The following is a 12,653-nucleotide window of genomic DNA, read 5'->3' on the forward strand; positions in this document are numbered from 1 at the left end:
TCTGTCAATGGACATCTTGGCTCTTTCCACAGTTTGGCTATTGTGGACATCGCTGCTATAAACATCGGGGCTTGTAACCTTTTTTTATTTTAGTACTGAGTCACCCAGGCACCCCACATTATTATGTTTTTTAAGTTTTCTTTTTAATGGAAGTAATCTCTACACCCCACGTGGACAAAAACTCATGACCCTGAGATTAAGAGTAGCATGCTCTTCCAACTGAACAGCTAGATGCCTCTTTAGGCACATTATCTAACATAGCTTCAAAAAAATATACAAAGCAAAAATTGACAGAACTATAAAGAGATATAGATAAGTCCACAAAGATAGAGATTTCAACCCCTACCTCTCAGTAACAAATAAAACAAGCAGACAAAAAATTAGTGTATAGAAGATATGTACAACATAATTTATCAGCTTGAGCTATTCAGCCTGTGTAGACACCATCCTCTGACTACTGCAGAATATATATTTTTCTCAAGGATACATAGAACACTTACCATAATAGACTATATGCAGGGCCATAAAGCAAGTCTTCATAAATTATAAAGGATTGATTTCGTCATCCCGAATATTTTCTCTAACCACAATGAAATTAAACTGAAAATCAAGAACAGAAAGATAATTAAAAAAAAAAAAATAGGGGCACCTGGGTGGCTCAGTCATTAAGTGTCTGCCTTCGGCTCAGGTCATGATCCCAGGGTCCTGGGATTGAGCCCCACATCGGGCTCCCTGCTCAGCAGGAAGCCTGCTTCTCCCTCTCCCACTCCCCCTGCTTGTGTTCCCTCTCTCACTATCTCTCTCTCTGTCAAGTGAATGAATAAAATCTTAAAAAAAAAAAAAAATTGGGGGAGCGGGGAGCACCTGGCTGGCTAAGTCAGTTAAACATCTGCCTTTGGCTCAGGTCATGATCTCAGGGTCCTGGGACTGAGTCCCACGTTGGGCTCTCTGCTCAGTGGGGAGTCTGCTTCTCCCTCTCACTCTCCCTCTGTGCTCTCCCTCTCTCTCTCTCAAATAAATAAATAAAATCTTAAAAAAAAAATTTTAAGTAAACTTACGCCCAATGTGGGGCTTGAATTTATGACCCTGACATCAAGAGTTGCATGCTCTACTGACTGAGTCAGCCAGGCGCCCCAGAAGGGTAAGTTTTAAATCCCCAAATTTTTGGAAATTGAGGACAGTATGTCCAAAAACCTCACAGATGAAAGAAGAAAACACAGTGGAAACTTTTTTAGTATTCTGAATTAAATATAATAAAAATATAACAAAATTTGTGAGATACAACTAAAATAGCGCTTAGAGGGCGCCTGGGTGGCTCAGTTGGTTAAGCGAATGCCTTCAGCTCAGGTCATGATCCTGGAGTCCTGGGATCGAGTCCCACATCGGGCTCCCTGCTCAGCGGGGAGTCTGCTTCTCCCTCTCACCCTCCTCCCTCTCATGCTCTCTGTCTCTCATTCTCTGTCTCAAATAAATAAATAAAATCTTTAAAAAAAAAAATAAAACAAAATAAAATAGTGCTTAGAAAATTTAGCACTTGGAGCACCTGAGTGGCTCAGTTGGCTAAGCATCCAACTCTTGATCTCAGCTTAGGTCTCGATCTCAGTTCAAGTCTTGATCTCAGGGTCATGAGTTCAAGCCCTGCGTTGGGCTCCATGCTGGGTATGGAGCCTACTTAAAAAAGAAAAAGAAAAAAGTAGCATTTATGGAGAGAGTAGCTTTTCCAGGGCTTAACTTCCTTCTCAAAACAGTTTAATGAGCCACGTGGTACCAGTTAACATATATCAAGAATAGCCACTGTTCTCTGCACCCTCTGCCCCCCTTTCTTTCTTTCTCTTGCTTGTTTTGGAAAGCACTGATAGCCTTTTGACTCTCTGTGTAGCATATGTGACAGATCCTACTGTGCTTCCATCTGTTCTATTTCAATATAACTGCAGGGATAGAGAAATATTCGAGAGCTCAAAAAACAATATGCTGGTAGGTTCCATTTCATTTGTAAATACAATGGGGAAAGGAAAACAAAGAAAAATTCTGACTTATCTTTTAATTCCATGAATAAAGAAATGCTTAGGTTATAGTTTTACAATTGAAACAGGATTATACTATGTGTTTTGAGGACTTGGCTCACAGAAGGGGCTGGGATGTGGAAGCAGGAAAGAATATTGGAAAGGTGTTCCAATTTCCAACCTCAGAAGAAAGCTGGTCCTGGTTGGAAACAGGACACAGGTCATGAAGAGTTAAAGGACAAGTTGAAAGAACTCTTCCGCCAGAATGAACAAACTAACAGAAAATGTTAAAGTTACTTTCTATCCTGGAAACTGTCATTCCTCAGCAGGCTTTGGATGCTTCCAGATCTAAATTCTGTATAACAAATTCCTTCCTGATTTCTCTTTAAAGGAAATTATCTTGAAATAAGATCAGTCTGGGTCATCTGGTGGGATCTTCTTCTGTTAGAGAAAAAGAAAGAAAAATGCCATTCCAACATTAAAAAATTTAACTTTCATTTTACAACATGTTATGTTATAAAAGCACGAGACCATGTTTATTTTTCAAGCGCAATACCGACATCTAGTGGACAAAATGCTTCAGTAATTTACCAAGTAGATAAACATTTTCTATTTCTGTCATAAAGAAAAAAATATGCTTCCAAAAATCTGTCCCTCAGTACATGTTTTCTTAATATGTATAAATACATGTCAGTGGCCACTGATAGAGGAAGTTTCCCATACTTACTCTAAAATGGGTCTCAGTGATTTGTGTGAGTAGGGCCTTGGGCCCCATAGATATTAGGTAATACTCGGCATCCACAAAACTTAGCATGAGAACAAGATCTGTTCCTAGCCACCTTTCTTCCCTCCATCAGAACTCTGAGGAGGTGTTCTGACGATAGCCACACTTAAGGGAGGCTCTGATCATACCCCTTAAAGGTACTAGGAGATAACAGAGAAATAATATCTCTTAGAGACCAGGGTTGGAGTCTGGTTAGCGTCCAGCATGGGAGAAGATTATTAAAGTCAGATTTCTAGGTAAGATGTGTGCCTGCAGAAGAGGAGCTTCTTCATCCTATATATTTTTTTTTTACAGCTTTTTTTTTTTTAAAGATTTTATTTATTTATTTGAGAGAGAGAGAATGAGAGAGAGCACATGAGAGGGGGGAGGGTCAGAGGGAGAAGCAGACTCCCTGCCGAGCAGGGAGCCCGATGCGGGACTCGATCCAGGGACTCCAGGATCATGACCTGAGCCGAAGGCATTCGCTTAACCAACTGAGCCACCCAGGCGCCCCATCCTATATTTTAATATACTAAGCTAGATCACATATAACCAAGTAGCCAACTAAATAAAGCCATGGATAAACTCTAAATTTCAGGTTTAATCTGGCTAAGAAGACTTAAGAGAACTGCCCTGCCCTGGGCTAGAAGACATGATTGGTTCTAATGTATAAGAGGAGACCCGAGCCTAATGACTAAAGAAAGCTCCCACTTGTTCAGTGTCTACAGAAGCAAGGCATGATGCTAAGATTTTATATACATTAACTCATATCGTGTCTCCTACACACAATCCTGGTGTAGGCATTATTAAATCTATCTTTATAGATAAGAAAAATGAGGCTCCAAACAAGTTACAAAACTTAAGTAGCAGATTCAGAGAGCAAATCTCAGTGATTTCAATTCTAAAGTCCATTATCTCTTCAGGATATATATTGCCTCCTGCCATAAAACTGGAAGGAAAAGAAAATGGAAGCCATTCTTTATTAGTGTCTAGGCCACTGATGAAGCACTTTTACTATTATCCTAAAACGGAAAAATAACACATTTCCTCCCCTGCTTTGTACTATCAAATTTGGTATATTGTATATTTTTACAACTTCAAGAGGAGAAATTTGCAATGATGCTGCTTCATTAGATCTTTAAAAATATCATAAAATTTGATTTATATTAGCAGAGAGGTGAGAGCATGTTTACTAGACCAATTGCTTAGATATGAACCCTGGCTCACCTATTTATCTGCTGCACAAACTTGAACAAGATACTTAACTCCTCTGGGCATCAGTTTCCTCATTTGCAAATGGGATTATAGTATCGATTTCTGCCTACGAAATAAGAGGCTGTTGTGAGGATTGAGTAGAGTGCTTAGAGCAGTGACTGGCACCGAACAAAGGCTCAGTATCATCCTTATCGTTGGAATGGTTTCTATTAATATGTTAAAAAGTGACAAGTTATTGAATTTCTTTATTTTTAAACACTTTATTGAGGTGTAATTCACATAACATAAAATTCACCTATTTTAACAGTACAATTCAATGATTTTTAGTAAATGTACTGACCAGTGCAACAAACACAATTCAGTTCTAGGATATTTCCATCACCCTAAAAAGTTCCCTTGTGTCCATTTATAGTGAATCCCCACTGCCATCCCCAGCCCTAAACAATCACAGATCTGCTTATTGTCTCTATAAAGTTGCCTTTTCTAACCATTTCATGTAAATGGAATCATACAATATATAGTCTCTCTGTGGTATATATTAGTAGCTAGTTCCTTTTAATTGCTGAATAGGATTCCATTGTATGGATATGAACATTGTATTTACCCATTCACCTGCTGATCAACGTTTGATTTGTTTCCACTTGTTGGCTATTCTGAATGACTATGCCACTATGAACATTCACATGCTAGTCTTTGTGTGGACAGATGCCTTCTGTTCTCTTTGGCAATCACTAGGAGTAGAATTATTGGATCATATGGTAAATCTGTTTAACTTTTTAAGTAACTGCCAAACTGTCTTCCAAAGGGGCTGCACCATTTTACATTCCACCAGCAATGTGTGGATTCCCCTTTCTCCACAACCGCACTAACACTTGGTACGGGCTTTTTCATAGCCATTCTAGTTAGCATGTAGTAGTATCTCGCTGTGGTTTTAATTTACATTTCCCTAATGGTTCATGATGTTGAACACCTTTTCGTGAGTGTATTAGTCATTTGTATATATCCTTTAGTGAAATATCTACTCTTCTATTCATTTTTTAATTGAGTTGTTTGGCCTCTTTTTAGTGATTGCTAGAGTCAATATGGGATATTTCCCCATTTATTTAGATCTTTAATTTTTCTCTGAAACATTCTGTAGTTTTTAGTGTACAAGACTTGCATTTCTTTTGTTAATTTTTCCTAAATATTTTTATTCTTTTTGAAGTCCTAGTATATGGCATCATTCACTTTTAGATGTTCATTGTTAATATGTAGAAATACATTTGATTTTTGTATATTGATCTTATATCCTATAACCATAATAGATTCATTATTAGTTCTAATAATGCTTTTTGTGGATTTGTTAAGGTTTTCTATGTATAAGGTTATATCATTTACAAATAAAGACAGTTTATTTCTTCACTTCCAATCCGACTGACATTTATTTATTTATTTTTTGTTGTTGTTGCCTGATTGCAGTGACTAGAATCTCCAGTTAAATCTTGAACAGAAGTGGTGAGAAAAGATATCCTTGTCTTATTCCCTATCTTACTGGGGAACATAATCAACTTTTCACCATTAGGTATGTTAGGTGTAGGTTTTTTGTAGACGCTTGTTATCAGATCATTCTCTTTTTTGTTAGTTAGTTGAGAGTATGTTTTTGTTGGTTTTTAAAAATTCATAGTGGATTCTGGATTTTGCCAAATGCCTTTGCTATGTTTACTGAAATAATCACAATTTCCCCCTTTATTCTATTAGTATGATGTGTTACATTGATTGGTTTTTGGATGTTAAACCAACCTTACATTCCTGGGATAAACTCAGTTGGCCATGGTGCTAGATTTGGTTTGCTAATATTTGGTTGTGAATTTTTTTGTCTACCTTCATGACAGATATTGGTCTGTACTGTACTTGTTATGTCTTTATCTGACTCTGGTATCAAGGTTATGCCAGACTCAGAATGAAAGGGAAATATCCACCCCCCCACCCCCTTCCATTTTTTAGAAGAGTTTGTGAAGGATTGGTATTAATTCTTCTTTAAATGTTTGATAGAGGGGCACCTAGCTAGCTCAGTCAGAAGAGCCCATGACTCTTGATCTCAGGGTTGTGAGTTGGAGTCCCACATCAGGTAGAGACTACTTAAAAAAAAAACAACTTAAAAAAACATGTTTGATAGAATTTACCAGTGAAAGCATTTGGACAGGTTTTTCTTTGTGGGAGGTTGTGGTTTTTTTGTTTTTGTTTCTATTTTTTGTTTTTACTAATTCAATCTCTTTACCTGTTACAGATCTATTCAGATTTTCTGTCTCTTCTTTAAAAAAAAAATATTTTACTAAAAATAAATAAATAAATATTTTATTTTTTACTATTTATTTGAGAGAGAGGGGGCATGTGCACGAGCAGGGGGGGAGGGACAGATAGAGAGGGAGAAGCAGACTCCCTGCTGAGCAGGGAGCTGGATTCAGGACCCTGAGATTATGACCTGAGCTGAAGGCAGACGCTTAACCAGCGGAGCCACCCAGGCACCCCTTTCTGTCTCTTCTTGAGTCAGTTTTGGTAGTTGTGTCTTTCTAGGAATTTGTACATTTCACCTAGGTTATCTAATTTGTTGCCATAATGCTTTCCATCATATTTGTGTATGATCCTTTTATCCCTGTAGTGTGAGTGGTTATGTTCCATCTTTCTCTACTGGTTTTAGTAATCTGTATCATCTCTATTTTTTCTTGGTCAGTCTAGCTAAAAGTTTGTCAATTTTGTTGATTTTCTAAAAGAATCAAATTTTAGTTTTATTGACTGTCTCTTTATTGTTGTTGTTTGTTTTCTTTCTCATTTATTTCTTCTCTAATCTTTATTATTTCCTTCCTTCTGCTTGGTTTGAGTTTGATTTACTCTTTTTTTTTTTTTTAGCTTGATTTACTCTTGTATTTCTAGATTTTTTAAGGAAGAAATTTGGGTTATTGATTTTGAGATTGTTCTTATTTTCTAATAGAAACATAGAGGTGTATAAATTTTCCTGAGCTTTAGGTGCATCTCATAAATTGTGATGTGTTGTTTGCCTTTTAATTCAGTTCAAAATACATTCTAATGTCTCTAGTGTTTTTTTTTTTACCTACGGGTTATTTAGAAACATTTAATTTTCAAATATTGTTGGATTTTCCAAATGTCCTTCCATTATTGATTTCTAATTTAATTTTGTTGGGCTCAGAGAACATACTCTGTATGATTTCAATCCTTACAAATATACTGAGACTTATTTTATAGCCTTGTATATGGTAGCTTAAAGAATACTCCCCATATGCTTAAAAAGACTGTATATTTTACTTCAGTTTGGTGGAAATCTTTAGGTTTCACATAGGTCAATTTGGTTAACAGTGTTTAAGACTTCTATAACTTCTGATTGTCTGTCTAGTTATTATTTTAGTTTTTGAGAGTAGTACATTAGAATCTCCAGTTATTATTGTTGAATTATATTTCTCCCCTCAATTCTCTCAGGTTTTGCTTCATATATTTGAAGGTCTATTCTTAGATGTATATATGTTTTTAATTGTTTATCTTCCTGATGGATTGATCATGTTATCATTATAATGTCCCTTTTCTCCTATAGTAACAATTTGTTTGGTCTTAAAGTCTATTTCATCTGATATTATAACTATTCTATCTCTCTTACAGTTACTTTTTGCATCATTTTACTTTCAACCTATTTGTATCTATTTGTATCTATGAAAGCGTGTCTCTTATAGACAGCATATAGTTGGATCCTATTTACTTATATCTCTGCCTTTTAATTGGAGTGCTTAATCCATTTAGATTTAATATAATTACTTTTGTGGTTAGATTTATGCCTACCATTTTTCTACTTGTTTTCTTTTTTTAATTAACTAACTTTTAATATGTTTTCTTTATGTCTCATGTCATTGTTGTTCCTCTGTTCCAACTTTATTGTTTTATATGCATTAAACAAACATTCCTTGGTATACCATTTTAATTCCTTTGTTCACTTTTAAGCTATTTTTTGAGCTGTCTTCTTACTGGTTCCTCTAGGAATTATGGTATGTACCTTTATCATAATTTACTTCAGGTTTATACTGACCAATTCTGGTAAATATAGCAAACTTGCGGGTGCCTGGTGGCTCAGTCGGTTAAGCGACTGCCTTCAGCTCAGGTCATGATCCCAGGGTCCTGGGATCGAGTCCCACATCAGGCTCCTTGCTCTGCGAGGAGCCTGCTTCTCCCTCTCCAACTCCCCCTGCTTGTGTTCCCTCTCTCGCTGTCTCTCTCTCTGTCAAATAAATAAATAAAAATCTTAAAAATATATATATATAGCAAACTTGCTCTGATATACTTCCATTTTCTCCCTCCTCTTATAATGACGGGACAGATTGAGATTGATAATCTCAAAGGTCCCAAATATTTTAAGGAGATAGAAAGTAAAAAAATGAAAAGAAATGCTGTCTTCCAGGAAAGGGATACACATGCACAAAGGCATGAATCAAGAAACAGCCTGTTTAGTAGCATAAAATGCAATAGGGAAATGAGAGGTGAAGTAACAAGGGCCAGATCATGAAAGGCCTTGTATACCATACTAAATCAATGGGAAAGGGGATTGGTGGGGCACAATTTATCTTAAAGTATACAGAGACCTGGTCACATGTGCATTTCAGTTAGAGCACTCTATCAGAAATTAGGGGGTCAATTTCAGAGAGGAACCATTGGACAAATCAGAGCTCTCTCAGGATCCTTCCAGTGTGTTTTTCTTGATTTCCCAATGTAGTTCTGTGAATCCTTACATGGGGTCAGGAGTCAGACCCTTTAGCCTATATACATTCTATCTTTAGCTTGTAAAGCTCCAAAGTGATAAACTCCAACTGCTGGGGACTCACTGTGTGTAAAGTTATGCAAGGCAATGTTCAATTATTCAGAAGTCATCTACTGAGTTTGCATATAATTAGATAACATGGTATCTCTGTCTCCTTCCTTCTTCCTGCCTTAATCTCATTTACTGGTTGATTAGTTCCTTCATATTATATATGAAGAAAAAGAAAAAGCCAAGGTGAGCATGCTTTCCTTTTTTATAGTTTGAGTAAAAAGTGGAGAAGTCAGAGTTTTAAACTAAGAGTTCAAACGAAATTTGTGGCTATCAGTGTATTGTTACTAACCCTTACCCTAGCTTCTAGAGTAGATTATTTTTTCCCTTTTCAATGCTCATTAGCTTTCTTGTCACCAGAACAGTCACTCTCAAAAAATACTAATAATTTTAATTAATAATGTGCTTAATTTTCAATTAATAAGGCATAAATTTACTTTTGTTTTAATAGGTTTATTTCATATGAAACTATTTGAAGATCCTCAAAACCCCCACCTGAGGGGTAATTTTGAATAAAATTTAAACAGGCGGGAAATAGTAAGTAACTGATAGTAACACTACCCAAAAGTGCCAATTGAACTGATATATCTTGAAGGTAAATATCCAAGATATTCTCTCTCTGTTTTTTGTTTGTTTAAGTAGGCTCCATGCCCAATGTAGGGCTTGAACTCATGACCCTGAGATCAAGTGTTGCAGGATCTACCGACTGAGCCAGACAGGCATCCCCAAGATATTCTCTCTCTGAATGAATGATATTGACAGTCTACCCATCAAACTTGAAAATGACATGCAACTAGAAGGGATGCTAATATACTGGTTGGCAGTCTAGGGATCCAAACAGATTAAGAAGGCTAAAATAATAAGGCAAAATAAGAGAAGTAAAATTTAACACACATGGGGCGCCTGGGTGGCTCAGTTGGTTAAGTGACTGCCTTCGGCTCAGGTCATGATCCTGGAGACCCAGGATTGAGTCCCGCATTGGGCTCCCTCCTCAGCAGGGAGTCTGCTTCTCCCTCTGACCCTCCCCCCTCTCATGTGCTCTCTCTCTCTTTCTCTCTCTCAAATAAATAAAATCTATAAAAAAATAAAATAAAATAAAATAAAATAAAATTTAACACACATGAACATTGTGCCAATTATGAATGAGTTTGACTTTATATAATAGAAAGTCTAAATTTATAATAGTTTAACCAAATATGCAATATTCCTAAGAAGGAAGTGTGATAGTACCCCAAACTCCTCAGACAATGCCTGGATGGTGGTGTTCCCACTGTAGGATTCTCAAACTGAGTTGTGCTCTTAGAAGGTCTGTAGAATGGTGAAAGGACTCAAATCCATGTCTGTGGAAAATACTTGAAGAAAGTAGGTGTTTATTCTGGAGAACAACAACAAAAAAGATGTTTAAAGTACCATCTTAGGGGCGCCTGGGTGGCTCAGTTGGTTAAGCGACTGCCTTTGGCTCAGGTCATGATCCCAGGGTCCTGGGATCGAGCCCCGCGTCAGGCTCCCTGCTCAGCGGAGAGCCTGCTTCTCCCTCTCCCTCTGCTTGCTGCTCTGCCTACTTGTGCTCTCTCTCTGTGTGTCAAATAAATAAATAAAATCTTAATAAATAAATAAATAAATAAATAAATAAAGTACCATCTTAGGAAAGGAGAATCAGATTTTAACTGTACTACTCCAGATGGCAAAAATAAGACCAATTGGTAGACATGGCAGAGAGGCAGATTTCAGTTCAAATTGAGTTTTTAACATTAGAACACCCCAGAAATAAAATACGCTATTCAAGGAGATAACAAATTTCTAGTAATAACAAAAATAATGGCAATAACCTCCTGAGGGTTTACAATGTCCCAGGCACTACTGTGCTTTACAAGAATTAACTTATTTTATCCTTAGAATTACTCTAGAAGAAACTATTATTATCCTTGTTTCACAGATAAGGAACTCAATTTATTTGCCCAATGCCAGATAGCTAGAAAGTGGAAAATTTGAATCCACGGAGTCTGACTCCAAAGCTAGAATCCTGACTACTCTGTGTTCAAGCGGAAGCTTATTGAGTAACGGTAGGGGTGATGTAGGGTGAAGGGTGTCATATGTGGATCAGAGCCTGGCTTGGGGGAGGTAACTTACATGAGACTAATAGCTACATTTATTGGACATTTGTCAGGCACTGGACTAAAAATTTCAAAAACATTAAAAGAGATAATCCAGCAAAGCTTGCAGCACAGTGGTTAGTACATCATAAATACTCAATTACTATTGTCTGTCATGACCACTTTCGATCCTCTTATATTAGCTGAATATTATTATACCTATTTTGCTAACAGAGAAAGTGATGACTTGAGAGAGGAAGTAAATTATCCAACGTCAGAGAGCAGTAACAGCTAAAGCCAGCATGTGAATCATCTGCATGATATTACAGCCCTATCCTTTCCCCTAAGCCATGTTTCACCAGAGTACCCACACTTGCAACCTGGAAGTTTGCTCCTGGTTCTGTGAAACCAGTAAGCAAATAAGTTTAACAACAACAACAACAACAAAACCTATGCAAACCTATATAAATCTTACAAATTAATAGACCATTAGCTATCTGAAATTAAACCTTAAATAGTATAACAAGTATACACTGGAAGTGCAATAAAACAAGATTGGTTATTTTTTAAAAATCTTCAAACCCACTTATTTACCAGCTAAAGATAATTTTCCTGGCTCTTCTCTCTACAAATTCCACCCAGAAATTCCCATATGCCAATAAATGAAGAGAAACTGCAAATTAGAATAGTGATCATGAGCTGAAGGCAAATGGCCCTTAAAGATCAGAGCTGAATATAAGCTAGGGTCTAAAAGCCCTTGAAGAAACAGGAGTTGAGACTGCCACCACAGACACAGACTATGCAGAGAGAACTGTTAATGATGTCACTGCATAAAGCTGGCAGCAGGACAAACTGCTCTGCCTTCAAAACAGGGAGAAGAAAAACTCCACCCATTGGTGTGTGTAGACACACACATGGACACACACTAACAGGGTGGGCCATGCATAGAAAAGGAGCCACCAAGAGAAATTGGAACCCAGAGCCTCTGCAGGGAGTGGTTGTGGTAAAAATTCATGTTGTCTTCAAGGTGACAAATTAAAAATCCCCAAATTAAAAAATGTACATAGAACCAGTAAAATCCATAGGGCCCTAGCAGAACCAAATCAGAAATGACCTGATAAGGATATCTTCATAATCCAGAACACATAAAATTCACACAATAAATAACTCTGAGGATGAATTCACAGTCAAAAATTAGAAAGAAAACAATATCTATGAGAACGAATCACCAGCCAGACACCAAGATGACCAGGCAAAATGAAAGTCTAGTTATTATCTTTTCAAAGGAAATAATTAAAAGTCTAAGGGGACAAAATACATTACGAAAAAGAATAGAGAAGAAACAAGAGATATGAAAAAAAAAATCCAGAAGGTGGTACACAGGAAAAAAATCTACAAAAGAGAACTTGAGAAATATGAAAAATAGAATGAGAAGCTCCAATATGTGTCTAGTAAAAACTTCAGGAGGAGAAAGTGGAGAATAGGAGAGAAGCAATATTCAGAAAAATGATGTGGAGAAATTTCTTAGACATGAATCCTAAGAATGGAAAATTCCAATGAATCTTAATTAGGATAAATACATGCAGATCAACACTAAGTCACACAGAAGTTAAACTGTAGAAATCAAAGATAATGAGAAAATCTTAAAAACTGTTGAGGATGAGAGGTAAGGAGGGCAGGAGTATGGAAACAGATTACTGAAAAAAGAATAAAAATCAGACTGACATGGACTTCTC

The 12,653-nt window shown here is 36.7% G+C and overlaps 1 long non-coding RNA gene across 2 annotated transcripts in view; it reads right to left on the minus strand.

Moving 5' to 3' along the window:
- LOC102746297 (uncharacterized) overlaps positions 1 to 12,653 on the minus strand; it is an 82,464-nt gene that overhangs the window by 23,677 nt on the left and 46,134 nt on the right. Inside the window, exons 3-4 of one of the 2 annotated variants that reach the window (XR_014148431.1) lie at positions 2,301 to 2,444; positions 501 to 600 (exon numbers count right to left, since the gene is read on the minus strand). This is a non-coding gene — a long non-coding RNA (uncharacterized LOC102746297). Of the gene's footprint in view, positions 1 to 16; positions 601 to 1,543; positions 2,445 to 12,653 lie in introns of those variants that run through there. The other variant, XR_014148432.1, reaches the window with a different exon arrangement.

Source organism: Leptonychotes weddellii, chromosome 9 (assembly GCF_054177405.1).
Source record: "Leptonychotes weddellii isolate Sample4059 chromosome 9, ASM5417740v2, whole genome shotgun sequence".
NCBI lineage: Eukaryota > Metazoa > Chordata > Mammalia > Carnivora > Phocidae > Leptonychotes > Leptonychotes weddellii.